General features: G+C 41.5%; 1 protein-coding gene across 2 annotated transcripts in view; it reads right to left on the bottom strand.

The window, feature by feature from the left end:
* cdh7a (cadherin 7a) overlaps positions 1-7,175 on the bottom strand; it is a 375,152-nt gene extending 367,977 nt beyond the window's left edge. For both annotated transcript variants that reach the window (XM_034166782.1, XM_034166771.1), the window contains exon 1: positions 6,494-7,175. The gene's annotated coding sequence lies outside the window, so the exon portion shown is untranslated. The remainder of the gene's footprint in view (positions 1-6,493) is intronic.
* Positions 7,176-13,600: the final 6,425 nt, after the last annotated feature.

The raw sequence follows: 13,600 nt of genomic DNA, 5'->3' as shown, positions 1-13,600 counted from the left end.
TTCCTTACTGTTGTTGCCAATATGCTTGGCCAAGGGGGTGAGTAAGGTTGGACCTCACTCCTGTGAAGGCCCTTTACGTGACGTATGTCATGATTTGGTGCAGTATAAATAAGGCAGTGGCTATCCATACATAGCATTATCAATAATAAAAAAAAAAATCAAAATGATGAAAACCGGTGGTAGGCACAGTTTCGATAACCAATAATTATCAAAGATAAAGTTTTCATTATCGGGTTATCTTTTCAGATAACTTTGAAAAACATTATCGGACTAATTATCTTCTGATAAATTTTTGTCCAATAACTTTTAGACCATTAACGTGGTAAACAAAAGTCAGCAAATGTGTAGTTCTACCTTCTGCAAGCAGAGGAGACCTGCTTTCAGGAGAAACCGCTCTATCCTCTGCAAGCAAAGAAGAACTAGTCACCAAAAAAAAACTCAATTTCTTTTTTTTTTTTTTTTTACCCCATACTGATATGCGGCCAGTATCACCCAAGTCATCCAGAGGCATACATTTTTAACTTATGGTGAAAATAAGGTGAAAATATCAGATATGTGTTTTAGTTTTAAAGTAATGCGCTAATTTTTACAGTTTAGTGTGGGGCATGCTATGTAATGGTGCATTATGGGATAGGGTAATCTCAGTAAGGTAATCTCAATACGTTCACGACAGGAGAAATGCATTTCAGACACTCTGATCAGGACAGCAGCATTAAACTGTAGTGCCTAAAACTCAGGTGAATATATTCTCTGGGTTTATAGACGTTGTTATTGTGTTTGTTTTATGTAAACATGCGAGAATCCCAGACTGTCTCTCCGTTATTTTCAATGGGAGCTGCTGTGAGCTACGCTCGCTTCCTGATCATGTCGTTCTGGGGGAAAGTGAAGTTTGCTCTTTAACATCTTGATTATTGTTCTTTACAACACTGTTTGTCCTCTTTGTTCCAGACTAAGATATATAAGATGTCTGAAATTCAGTTTGCGTTTATTAAATTCCACGCAAATTAAATGTAACAGACACGGATTATTTGTTATAATTGTTTTAGCAAGTTTTCAGGGTATCATGCATGCAGTTTCTTATTAACATGATGAAAAGCATAAAAAAATACATTTTTGTAATATTAATTTACAATTGTCATCATGTGGATTCTCTATATGTTGTTTGACTGCAGCGACTCTCTGGCGCGCAAGTGATTATGGGATACATCAATAGGGCAAATGGCGGTGTTCTATTTATTTTGACACCGGTCATATCAGACGGTTATCTAATTACAACTTGGCTTTTTTTATTTTTGAAAATGCCTTTTTTTACAAATAAAAAATGGCATATTTTACAAAAGCACATTTATCTGTAAACACCAGCACACGACACACCTCACATTAATGTGTTGGTTTACATAGAATGAATCATCCAATCAGTGTGAGCAGAGGCACATTTTACCCAGAATGCCATCTGTCTGTGTTTGTTACAAAACTTCAGAATTAGTGCATTATTCAACATTAAAAGATATATTATATATTAACTTTGCACAAATTACAGAATTGACATTAATGGAGTTATTCTATTAATATTCATTTTATTTATACACCAAACCATAACTCAGCACTGCTTTATTTTCCAAGACTTCCGCCTGACAGCAGAGCTGTGATTGGGTAGAGAGTTGAGCGGCTCCGCTCAGTTGCTTCTGTGTTGGAAGTCATGTAGTAAACAGAAGTTTCCAGCAGGGGCAGGATGCTCAAAGACAAAAGTGCTGATTCATTGTTTAAGTCTGTTGTTGCTTTTGATGCTTCCAGAAGTGATTGTGGTGTTAAAACTCCAAATCAGCTTGTTAGTAGTTGTAAGTGTACCGGGGGCAATACTGGAATTTATCAGTTATCTGTAACTATTGATCTGTTTTAAAAAGGTTCTATGTGAGGGAAAAACTTGTTCAATTTAGTTCACAGGGGATGTTTTTTAACGTTTTTCCTTTTGACCGTTGCAAACCAAATCTGTGTAATGGCTGAAAATAAATTTGGTCTGACAACATGGCAGTCAATCAAGTTTCGACTGCTTTTCCAACAGTGCATTATTAAGCAGTAACCACTATGAATTGTTTAAACAGCTTGATTTAAATTGGTTCAGTTAATGTTGTGGAATACTTTGGAACATCTGTGGATGAGGGGTAAATAAATGTCAAGCTGTGTATTTGGGCTCTAACAAAGAGATAACTTTTTTCCTGCTCCCGACATATTTTACAGACAAATTGTTCAATCGATTATAACCATCAATTTCCACCCTACAAGGTGAAAAGCTAACCTAAGTATTTACCAGAGGAGGTAAATACTTCGTGTTGGCACATCCAATCCATCAGTTTCAGCGTTCCGTGCAGGTCCTGATGGGCACCGTTATTGTGTTCATATTGTTCTGTGGGAAAGTGGCTCATCTTTTGAAGGTCATTGTGATGACATTAAATGAAGCGAAAATCTGAGCTAAAACTGTGCGAAGCCTCCCAGTCATCGCCCAGCTCCGTTTCTTTTACTTACTCTTGTTAATCCCATTTGCCAGTCCGACAACAGGATTACCAGTGCTCCGGCGCTCAATAACCAATCACACGCTTCCTCTGATCCATATTCTCCTCAATCACTGTGCACACTCGGCGCAGTCACAGGCCAGAAAAAATGCAACCAGCTAAGTTAATTATGGGTTAAACATTTCATAAACGCAGTTACAAAGTATGTATGAAGATGTGTTGTTGAGGAGCATAAATACAACATCTTGGTTTGGTGGATTTTTTTTTTCCTCCTGGGACCTTCGCTGTTTGTCTCCATGTGAGAACATCACCTACAGGAAAAGTAACCTCAGAGCTGCAACCCTGCATTCAAGGACACTTAAAGCACATGTAGACCAAACTATTGCTGATGCAGGAGCTTGAACTTTCACCCTGTGGTTGAAGGGCGCTCTCTAACCCACCACACCACCCCCACGCCCTCCGTGCACATCCACAGACGGCTGATTACTCAACTGAATTCATCCTGCATCCATGATAGGTTTCCCATGCTGCACAGTAGTTTCTCCAACAATTTAGTGGGTAATTATTCTTAAAAAAAAAAACCTAGAAAACCAATTAAAGAATTGTATATCAAACCAATTATTCATTTAACCCACCACAATGAAAGCAGTTTTTTTTAATTAAATGTTATCTCATTCTGAAAATGACTGGGAAAAAGTCCTTAAAATGTGCACCTTAAGGGCCCCTTCACACATAGTACGAATAAGTAAATCAGGGCAAATCATGGAGAAAAAGCTCATAGGAGCGAACCATGAAAACATCGAGGAGACGTCAGGAGGGACACATGGTCAGGCAGGCGTGAACGATCCTGTACACTGCGAGCAGCTGGAGCATGTGTAACCACATCGCACACCTGCTGTGGAAAAAAAAAAACACATGCCACCCATGGGATTCGAACCTGCAATTTATAAAAGCTCTGATTGCCAGCCAGAAACTTTACCACTACACTACCATTGCTCTCCTATAAAAGGTGTGGAAACATATGTGAAATCAACAAGGAGATAGATGTATTTTAAAAAAAAATTAAACCACACACACACTATAAAAACAACACCGAAAGCCACCGAGCGAACAATTCATGTATGAACTGTCTGTTACTTTGTAGATGACCCATGGTCACAGACGTACAGTCACGAAATGACATGAATGGAGCAGTGCATGCCTATCATGTCCACATCTACTGGTCTGGCGTGTCCTGTGGACGGCGCGCCACAGGACAGACACTGCATCATGTGGAACAGAGCTGATGTGGGTGATGTGACATTCAGATCGCCCGCTGCGTGTTATGATCTGACAGTCACCTGGGGCAGTCTGTCAATGTGTGCACTGTGCGCTCACTCGCTGCAGTGTTGCAACAGCGATATATGTTTTTACGTCTGTCCACGTGAGGACAGCAAGCAGACACACGCATGTCACAGTGGACAGTTGTAAGTTCATGTCCATCCAAACACGGTACGTGTTATCCAGCTGGGATGTCCAGAACCAGAGATCTCAACAGCTGTGGCTGTCGGCGGACACGCCCCCGTCAGTTCAGCGCACACACCAACATGTCTCTCTGTGTCTGTGATATGTGATCATTCCTTTGAGTTATTTTTACTGTTATTTAGTTATTTCCCCCACCCCCATGCGCAACATATGTGGCGGATGTGTTGCGGATTGTGGGGGAGCGCAACACATGCAGTTCACACGCACGGCACATGTGCTGCAGGGGGAGCTGACTCTCTGGCACGCCACATGTGCAGTGCTGTTTTGCAACGCCACACTCGTGGGGGCACTTAATAGATGCACCTGTTGCTACAAATAGTTGTAGCAACAGGTGTACGAGGCATTAGAGGCAGGTACAAATTTACACATATTGCATATGATTCCTGCTTCGTGCACAATTCAGCCACATTCGTACTATGTGTGAAGGGGTCCTAAGTTATTCATCTTCAAATAAAAGCGCCTCTGTGCAAAAACTAGAAATCCATTTTTACCTCTGTGGAGGAAGTTGCAACAAACAAGAGTTTGTTTGCGTTTTGTTTTTTGTGCCTGAGCGGAAATAAAACATGAAACCATGGTAGACTGATCTGACTTATTAAATGAAAGAAGACTTTTTTCTTGGGTGAGATTCAGATCTGCACTCTGCATTGCATTTAGGGTTTTTGTAATCATAAAATGGGGCATTTTGGAATGTTTTCATATACATTTCACAAAAGATTTTAAACCAGTCCTCATCATGTGTGGTGGACTAATTGTCCCTACTAAGAGAAAGATTCCAGATCACTTTTAAGCTTCAGTAACAAATAATTTTAACATTTTAATCAATATCACAAAATTTCCTAGCCGATTGCCACCAAACTTGATGATGTGATGGAACTTATAAGAATCCAGTCAAATTTAGTGTTAATCTGGATCCAGATATGGATTCCAAATCACTCGTATCTACTTCAAGTGGACTTTTTTTCTGCCACAAGATGTTTTAGCTCCAATTTCAACATCAAAACAATGCTTCCCTCCTCAGCCACTCCCCCACAACCCCTTCTCCCCTCCTCCCTCTTTCATACTGAGTAGAAGGAATGCCAGTTGGAGCCTATGCCAGGTCGAATGTCTCTCTTTTGAGGAAAATAAGAGGTATATGGATTGTAGTCTGATCTTGTTCTTGGTCAAAGGCATTTAAAATTGCTGTCACCTGCCAAGATTTAGCAGCTACGTGTTGAGTAATGAGTACTGCTGTCTCGCTGTATACAGGAGGAGGGGTAATACTTTGACAAGGAAAGATACACACATCCAGAAATCTCATCCACTACAATGTGCACATACGGCCAGACCAGGAGTGTAAATGGACAGAAAAGCTCAGAGCACAGAGGGAGTGTTACTTCATTCTGTGTACAGGATGCCATTAAGCCACTAAATTCTGATATAGGGGTTAAAAATGGTGGCTGCTATATCAATATGTAAAATATAATTTAGGGTAGCATTAATATGGAAACATTCAAGTCAACCTCTGTCAAGCTTTTTTAGCCCACTGCCAGCAAACTTGATCTGATCAATGTCTTAAAAATGAATAATAAGAAATAAATCTATAAATAAACAAACAAACAAATAAATAAATAAAATAAATCAGGTGTTTTGGTGTTGTAACATTTATTTTCAGTTTAGTTCACCTATTAATAAATGGGATTTTTAAAAAATGGACAAATATTAATGCACTGATCATGATTAATATGACAATCAAGTGCAATTTTGTGCAGATCTGATGATCTGGACCTATTATAGCGCAACAATGAAAAATCTTACTGCAAACTTCCAGAGTTTTTCTGCCAATTTTCCTGCCAAAAGCTCTCTCCCAAGTATCACTGTAGTTTGAATTTCAATCTCTCTTTTGCATAACGAACACAATCCTCCCTTTTCTGAGCTGGCATCACATTTTCTTTTTAGTTCTATTAATTTCCTCCTAACAGGTGGGAGGATTAAACCTTTAAAACAGATTAAAATAAAATAAAAAAACACACAACAATTTAAAGTAATTGTTTTTATGCCTGCTGGGGATATTCTCTTCACTTTCTCACAAAAATAAATCTGTCATTTTTTTTAATAATCCATCATTGCGCATCAGCACCTGCACAATGCAGGAAAAGTTGCCAGAGCGCACCTGTTCCCCCAATTTAAATTTTTATTAAATGTCGCGTTATTAACGCACAACAATGAAATAATGAGTGAAGTTGAGGTTGTGAGGAGCAAAGTGAAGCACGTCCACGGTGAGGACACGAGTGGGTCACGAAAACACCGACAGCACGAGCGACCGCCGCAGGAAGCCCCGTGTCCGTGGAATACTAATGACAGGACACAGCCACGCACACTGCACAGAGCCACGAGAGAACAAAACAATCCATCAACTGACACGCGCGCTTTGAATTAGAAAGAAATAAATAATAATTTTAAATAAACGTAGAATTACTCACCAAAAACAAGACGCAATAACTTCACTGCCCCCGGATGATAAAAAGTTGCGGGTTTTCCTCCACGCAGCACGTGGATTCCGTGGATGCAAAGAGTTTCAAAGTTCTCCTCATCAAATTAGTCCTGGTGGCGCAGCGGCGCGGCCGCAGATCGGCGCGTGGATGCGCGTAAATGCGGTGAAGTGGCGAGTCTAGTCCCCCTCCGTCTCTCTCTCTCTCCCTCTCTCTCTCTCTGTCTCTCTCTCCCTCCCTCTCTCTCTCTCTCTCTTTACGCAAGGAAGCCCAGCTGCAGGCTTGTGGTTCTCCCGTGAGAGCCGGACCTGCGCTGATGGAGGGTTCGGAGATTCGTTCCAAACTGTTTCACCGAAATAAACTAGCACGCAGGAAGCCCAAAAGGGAAAAATAAAAAGAAGAAAAAAATCGGTTTCACGCGGCGCTCTGGCACGCAGGATGAAGAAGCGAATTGTCAAAAGCTGCCAAGTTTTTGGCACCAGATGGCATGTGAGCTGCTGAACGATCGCCGCGCTCGCTGTTGGAAAAAAAAAAATTGGAGAAGGAAATCGACAGAAATGTTTTTTGACTCCTTGAACCAATAAGTGGAATTTAGCAGTTATTTGCCGAACTGTAAATTCGGTCACGGCGCGTGGTAAAACGCTCTGAAAGATGCGCGCTCGCCAGGGAATCTGTGCTGAAGAAAATTTAGATTTAGGGTTTTAATCCTTTTCACACATTTCCCGAGTGGATTTTTTTTTTCTTTTTCTTTTTTTAATCCTGGCCTTCATAGAAGAAGCATACCAGTGTGCATCGGATCACGGGCGTATTCACGTGGTGGCACTGAGTACTGTGGTACAACCCTCCACAAAAAAAAAAAAAAAATGCAAAAGGTTTTTAATGTAAAAACAACAGTTTAGTGTGTGTGTTTGTGTGTGTGTGGGGGGGCACTTAAAACATTTATATATATATACTTTTTAACGCTACAAATTACAGCACATGTCCACTATTCGTACATGGAAGAAACCTGTCATATAATTTCAAAACACTCCTATAAATGGCCTGTGGGATCTCTGAATGTTAATTGAACACATCTTGTTTGACAGACTCAGTACGATCACTCCAGTGGGTGTCACAAGCCAAACCATACCACTTTAGAATAAGGTAAGAAGCTAACAAGCTTGTTTAACACACTTTACTTTTCCATTTCATTTTTCAATTTATTTTCATTTAAATAGCGCCAAATCATAACAGAGTTGCCTCAAGGCACTTCACACAAGTAAGGTCTAACCTTACTAACCCCCAGAGTAACAGTGGTAAGGAAAAACTCCCTCTGGACATGTTTCTGTGTAGGCTCTCAGTTGTCCAGGTGGTTTCCATAGTAGAGAAGCTTGAATGTTCGACTGGACTGGGTTGTTTGATCAAAACAGTTTCAGTCTTTTGTTCATGGTAATGAGTCATTCATGCCATCAGGAGAGGCATCAGTCCCATTGTTAGGAGGGACAGCTACCCTGTCATTAGGAGGGTGTTAACTAGAGCACAATAGGTGCTAATTAAAGCAATTGTTTAGTCACTAGCCAATAGCAGTCTGCCTCTCAGTAGGAGGCATCTGGTTAGGTTTAAAATTCCAGCTTTTGTGGCTTCTGTTTGTTCTTCTCGACAAGGGTCAGGCAGAAGTCAGACTACCAGAGCAAGAGTTTTAGCTGAGGAAGCTTCTGCGATTTGAAGCGAAATGTCCTTGCGTCAAGCAACCCAGTCCAGTTGAAGATTCAAGCTTCTCTACTCCCTCTGGACATAGGTGGATCTTATTTCGCAAAATCACAAAATCCTTCTTTTATTGGCCACCGTGAGCATTCGAGGGAGATCCAACCCCCTGCCCGAGACCTGCACAATAACAGGAGACATATGATTTATAATTTTAACCTAACTCTCTTTGTCCTAAATGGTAGAAACTGGTTAACTCCAATTCTACCTGCGCATACCAAGAGAACAAAGAAAAGTAACAATAAGAGTGAAAACTAAGACTAAAATCCTTAGTAAAATAACTACTTTAATACCAGTATAGGTACAGAAAACAAATAAAGAAAAAAATAATTGAACACACAAATATATCTAACACTGGCTAATGTTCAATAAGGGCACCCCCCACCAATACAACAGGTACGGACCCCCAATTGTCACTGTACAAATCACACTCTATTAACAACAATCTGTTCTAGGGTTGTTAAACTAGGAGGTGGTGTGGTTTGTGTATTTGATGGCCAACAGGTTTCCAACACAACAGATTTTCCAGTTTGGCATGAAGACACTGTTGCTATGGTAAGCATCGTCGACCGAATTACTTACAGAAACTTCCTACTTTTAAACTCTGATAATACTCAAATGATGGTTCTTGGTCCAGTGAGACATCGACATCAATTTGACCATAGTAGAGAAGCTTGAATCTTCGACTGGACTGGGTTGCTTGACGTGAGGACGTTTCGCTTCAAATCGCAGAAGCTTCCTCAGCTAAAATGCGTGCTCTGGTGGTCTGACTTCTGTCTTGACTCTTGTAGAGAAGAATAATCAAGAAGTCACAAAAGCTGGAGTTTTAAACGTAACCAGACCCCTCCTACCAAGAGGCAGACTGCTATAGGCCAGTGACTAAACAATAGTTCTAATTAGCACCTATTGTGCTCTAGTTAGCACCCTCCTAATGACAGGGCAACTGTCCCTCCTAATGAAGGGACGGACCCTCTCCTGATGGCTCCCTTGACGACTCTGCTGATGACGTGAATGACTCATTACCATAAACAAAAGACTGAAACTGCTTTGACCTGAGTACCCCATTGTAAACAGGGGATAAAGCGTGTCTCAGACCCCCTCCCTGGTTAAGGCTGGGTTTCAAACGTTTCACAAAGAATGCCTCCTTGACCCCTCTCTCAAACCATTTGTTCTCTCTGGCTAATATTTTAACTTACTTGTCCTCAAACTTGTGATTAGTGTCTTTAAGGTTGAGATGAACTGCAGACTGAGGTCCACTGGTGCCCTCTCTGCAGTGCTGGTATAGCCTTTTGTGTAAAGGTTGCTTAGTCTCACCTATGTAGTGTTCGTTACAGTTTTCCTGACATCTGATAGAATACACTACCTTGCTCTGTTTGTAAGTAGGGATCCTGTCCTTAGGGTGACCTAATTTCGGTCTCAAGGTGTTAACCGGTTGTTAACTGGGATTTTGTGCTGTCTGAAGATCCTCTGTAGTTTTTCCCCTACTCCTGCTAAATAAGGGAGAGACACTCCCTTATAAGCCAGAGAGAAAAAATGGTTTGAGAGAGGGGTCAAGGAGGCATTTTTTGTGAAACGTTTGAAACCCAGCCTTAACCGGGGAGGGGGTCTGAGACATGCTTTATCCCCTGTTTACAATGGGGTACTCAGGTCAAAGCAGTTTCAGTCTTTTGTTTATGGTAATGAGTCTTTCACGACATCAGCAGAGTCGTCAAGGGAGCCATCAGGAGAGGGTCCGTCCCATCATTAGGAGGGACAGCTGCCCTGTCATTAGGAGGGTGCTAACTAGAGCACAATAGGTGCTAATTAGAGCTATTGTTTAGTCACTGGCCTATAGCAGTCTGCCTCTCGGTAGGAGGGGTCTGGTTAGGTTTAAAACTCCAGCTTTTGTGACTTCTTGATTATTCTTCTCTACAGGAGTCAAGACAGAAGTCAGACCACCAGAGCAAGAATTTTAGCTGAGGAAGCTTGTGCGATTTGAAGCGAAACATCCTCGCGTCAAGCAACCCAGTCCAGTCGAAGATTCAAGCTTCTCTACTATGGAAACCAGCTGGACAACTGAGAGCCTACACAGAAATCAATTTGACCAGTTAACGCTCAGCCTAGTCTCGTGTGTCATACATCACACTGACAAACTGAGGAACCTTGAGGTAAAATTTGATCCTACATTGTCCTTTGACCTCTACATTAGAAATATTATGAGGACTGCTTTCTTCCATCTGCGAAATATAGCGAAGATTCATCCCATCCTGTCTATGGCTGATGCTGAGACCCTGATCCATGCATTTATCTCTTCTAGATTGGACTACTGCAACGTTCTATTTTCTGGTTTATCGCTGTCCAGCATTAGGGCTCTCCAATTCATTCAAAATGCTGCTGCCAGACTTTTGACACAAAGCAGAAAGTTTGACCACATTACACCCATTTTGGCATCTCTTCACTGGCTTCCTGTCCCAGTGAGAGCAGATTTTAAGGTTCTGCTACTACTCTATAAAATTGTTCATGGACTGGCACCTCCCTACTTAGCTGACCTAATTAAACCTTACGTACCGACCCAGGCTTTTGGTTCTCAGGGTGCAGGACTACTTTGAGTCCTTAGAGTGAATAAGAAGTCTGTGGGTCACAGAGCTTTCTCTTATCGTGCCCCTGTTCTGTGGAATGATCTCCCTGCATCAATAAAACAGTCAGATGTTGTGGAGATTTTCAAGTCCAGACTTAAGACGCACTTATTTTCCATTTCGTATGGCTAGCATACTGGCATAGTATAGCTTTATGTTTTTTACTCTTTTAAGTCATTTTATTAGGAAACGGAGCGTGCCATGGCCTCAACTTTACCTAAATTCTGGATCTTTTAGTGAGGCTTAGGGCTAGTGGCCAGCGATCACCTTAGTATAAGGTGCAGCTCCATCCAGAGAAGGGAGTTGTATTTGTGCTGGAGACCCTCCTGTCCTGTGCACCAACAGCATTTCCTGTATATTCGTTTTGTGAATTATTCTGTAATTTATGTTTGTAGCATGGCCTAAGCAGAGGGTCACCCCTTTGAGTCTGGTCTGGTTGAGGTTTCTTCCTCAGAGGGAGTTTTTCCTTACCACTGCTGCTCCGGGGGTTAGTGAGGTTAGACTTTACTTGTGTGAAGCGCCTTGAGGCAACTCTGTTGTGATTTGGCGCTATATAAATGAAAATAAATTGAAACTGAAATTGACAGAAAAATAAACCGTGCAAACAATGGAATTGGATTTGAATGAGAATAACCCTGTTGTGTCTGATGATTTGTGGACCTTAATGCTGGATTACGGTCACAAATGTCCATTTTACAGTAAAGCTCAATTTGCGACCGTAAAATCCAGCATTAACGTCCACAAATCACCAGACACAACAGGGTTATTCCATAATTCTATGAGAAGAACCGGATGGAACACCGGCCCATCCCAGGACCCATTTACAGCTGTGCAGACTTAGACCACCAAAGCAGAGTCTGGTGTAAAGCCTGAGGCACAAACCTGGGCCTGAACTATACATTTCTCAATCAACCCCGATCCCACAGACACAAAAAAATTTGAGCCCAGTTCTTAAATCCACACACGGCAACAGTGTGTTCCTGTGTGTCTGTCCATGCTTCTAGTTTTGAACGGATTTAGATCCAATTTGGTGGAGTGGTGGAGGCTGAGCTAAGAAAGGCACAATTTGATTTTGGTAGAAAAATAATATGTTCATATATGGTTGTAGCCTCATACTAATATATAAAGATATTTACTAAAATGAGAGTTTTAAAGATTTATTTAAATGTCCTCCCATGATTAAATTAGATTATATAGAACTTTATTAATCCGTTGGGAAGACTCCCTCTGAGAAATTAAAGTTCCAGCAGCATTGTTTAGCAGCACACAGGGTAAGAAGCACACAGAGAATCAAAAGTGAAAGTAAAAAACAATTTTCTAAATGTAAATACAAATATAATACCAGAAATACTGCTAACTGCTGGTTTAGTAGCGACTACTGTTCCTCTCCTTCCCGTCCTCTGTTTTCCTGTTACTCCTCCTCCTCCTGAGTCAGGAGTTGTACAGTCTGATGGCCTGATGGACAAAGGAGTTTTTCAGTCTGGTGGTCCTGCACTTGGGAAGTGAACTCAAATATGAATTTATATATCACCTTTCTCTTGGTCATGTGAGCTCTGACCTTGTTTGACACTTTGAAAATAGTTAACATCCGTCATGTCTGATTACACAGTTTGTAACATCTGTAACATTTAACTCCGTTTGAATGTGGCTGAAATTAGTATAAAATAGTACAAGAACCAGATACAATCTGATTTTTAATGTTTAATAATAAAGGGGGAAAATCATATTTCTTTTTTGAGAAGCCAGGGGAAATTAAAATGGAACATTTTGACTTCATGACCTTCTTTGCATCATGACCTTAAAGACAACTGAAGTATAACTCAGCTGATTACCTATAATTGATTATTTCATTTTATTATTATTATTATTATTATTATTATTATTATTATTATTATTATTATTATTATTTCAGTCAGTCTGGAGTGCTGCATATGTTTGATACAGAAATTTGTAAATATCCGCATGGACCAGTGTGTAAGTGTTGGGGAAAGTGTAATGCACGGACCCACAACAGGGGGCGCAAATGAACGGTCAATAGATAATCCAATAAATACAATTTATTGTGGCAAATGTGCACAAGAGGTCGAATACTGCTTTTAGACAGTCAATTACGAAATACAATAGGTGACGTGTGGGCAGGCCCGAGGGTAGGAGACGCCTATCCAGAGAAGAGCCGGGGCCCACAAGGTTCCGCCGCCAACGAAGACCTGCAGTACACTGAAGCCGCCAAGTCCCGAGTCCCCAGGTGGCCTCTGCTTCAGCTGTCAGATCCGGTACTGCTGGCAGGAACAAAAACAGGTTACTGGTGGGTGTGTGGACACCCAGTAAGCAGTCAGCAACTCACAGTTCTTATCCACTTGGAGGGAACACCTCCACCTCCAACTCTGGAACAAGTTAACGGCAGAGCCTGAACTACTACTTATCGTAAGTGGAACGAGGAGTGAAGATCGTCACTCCTCCACCGTCCACAAACCCAGCTCCAGCTGCGAGTAGAGTTCCAGGTACTCCTGCAAAAGGTTCAGAACAAACAAGGTACGTGTGTTCGGCACAGAAAAATGGCTGAGAGAATTACCTGTGTGGTAAACTGATATCTCGGCAGAGATGTGGTGTCTCCTCCAGGCTTTTATGGTGAAGTGATGATGATTACTGACAGCTGTCAGTCCTGGCTCCTGGGTAGTGACTGCGCCCTCTGGTGCCTGAAACCCGACTACAGGCAGGGCGCCCTCTGGCGTTGGCCAGC

Source organism: Thalassophryne amazonica, chromosome 1 (genome assembly GCF_902500255.1).
Source record: "Thalassophryne amazonica chromosome 1, fThaAma1.1, whole genome shotgun sequence".
Lineage (NCBI taxonomy): Eukaryota > Metazoa > Chordata > Actinopteri > Batrachoidiformes > Batrachoididae > Thalassophryne > Thalassophryne amazonica.
This window is presented reverse-complemented; position numbering and strand designations above follow the sequence as displayed.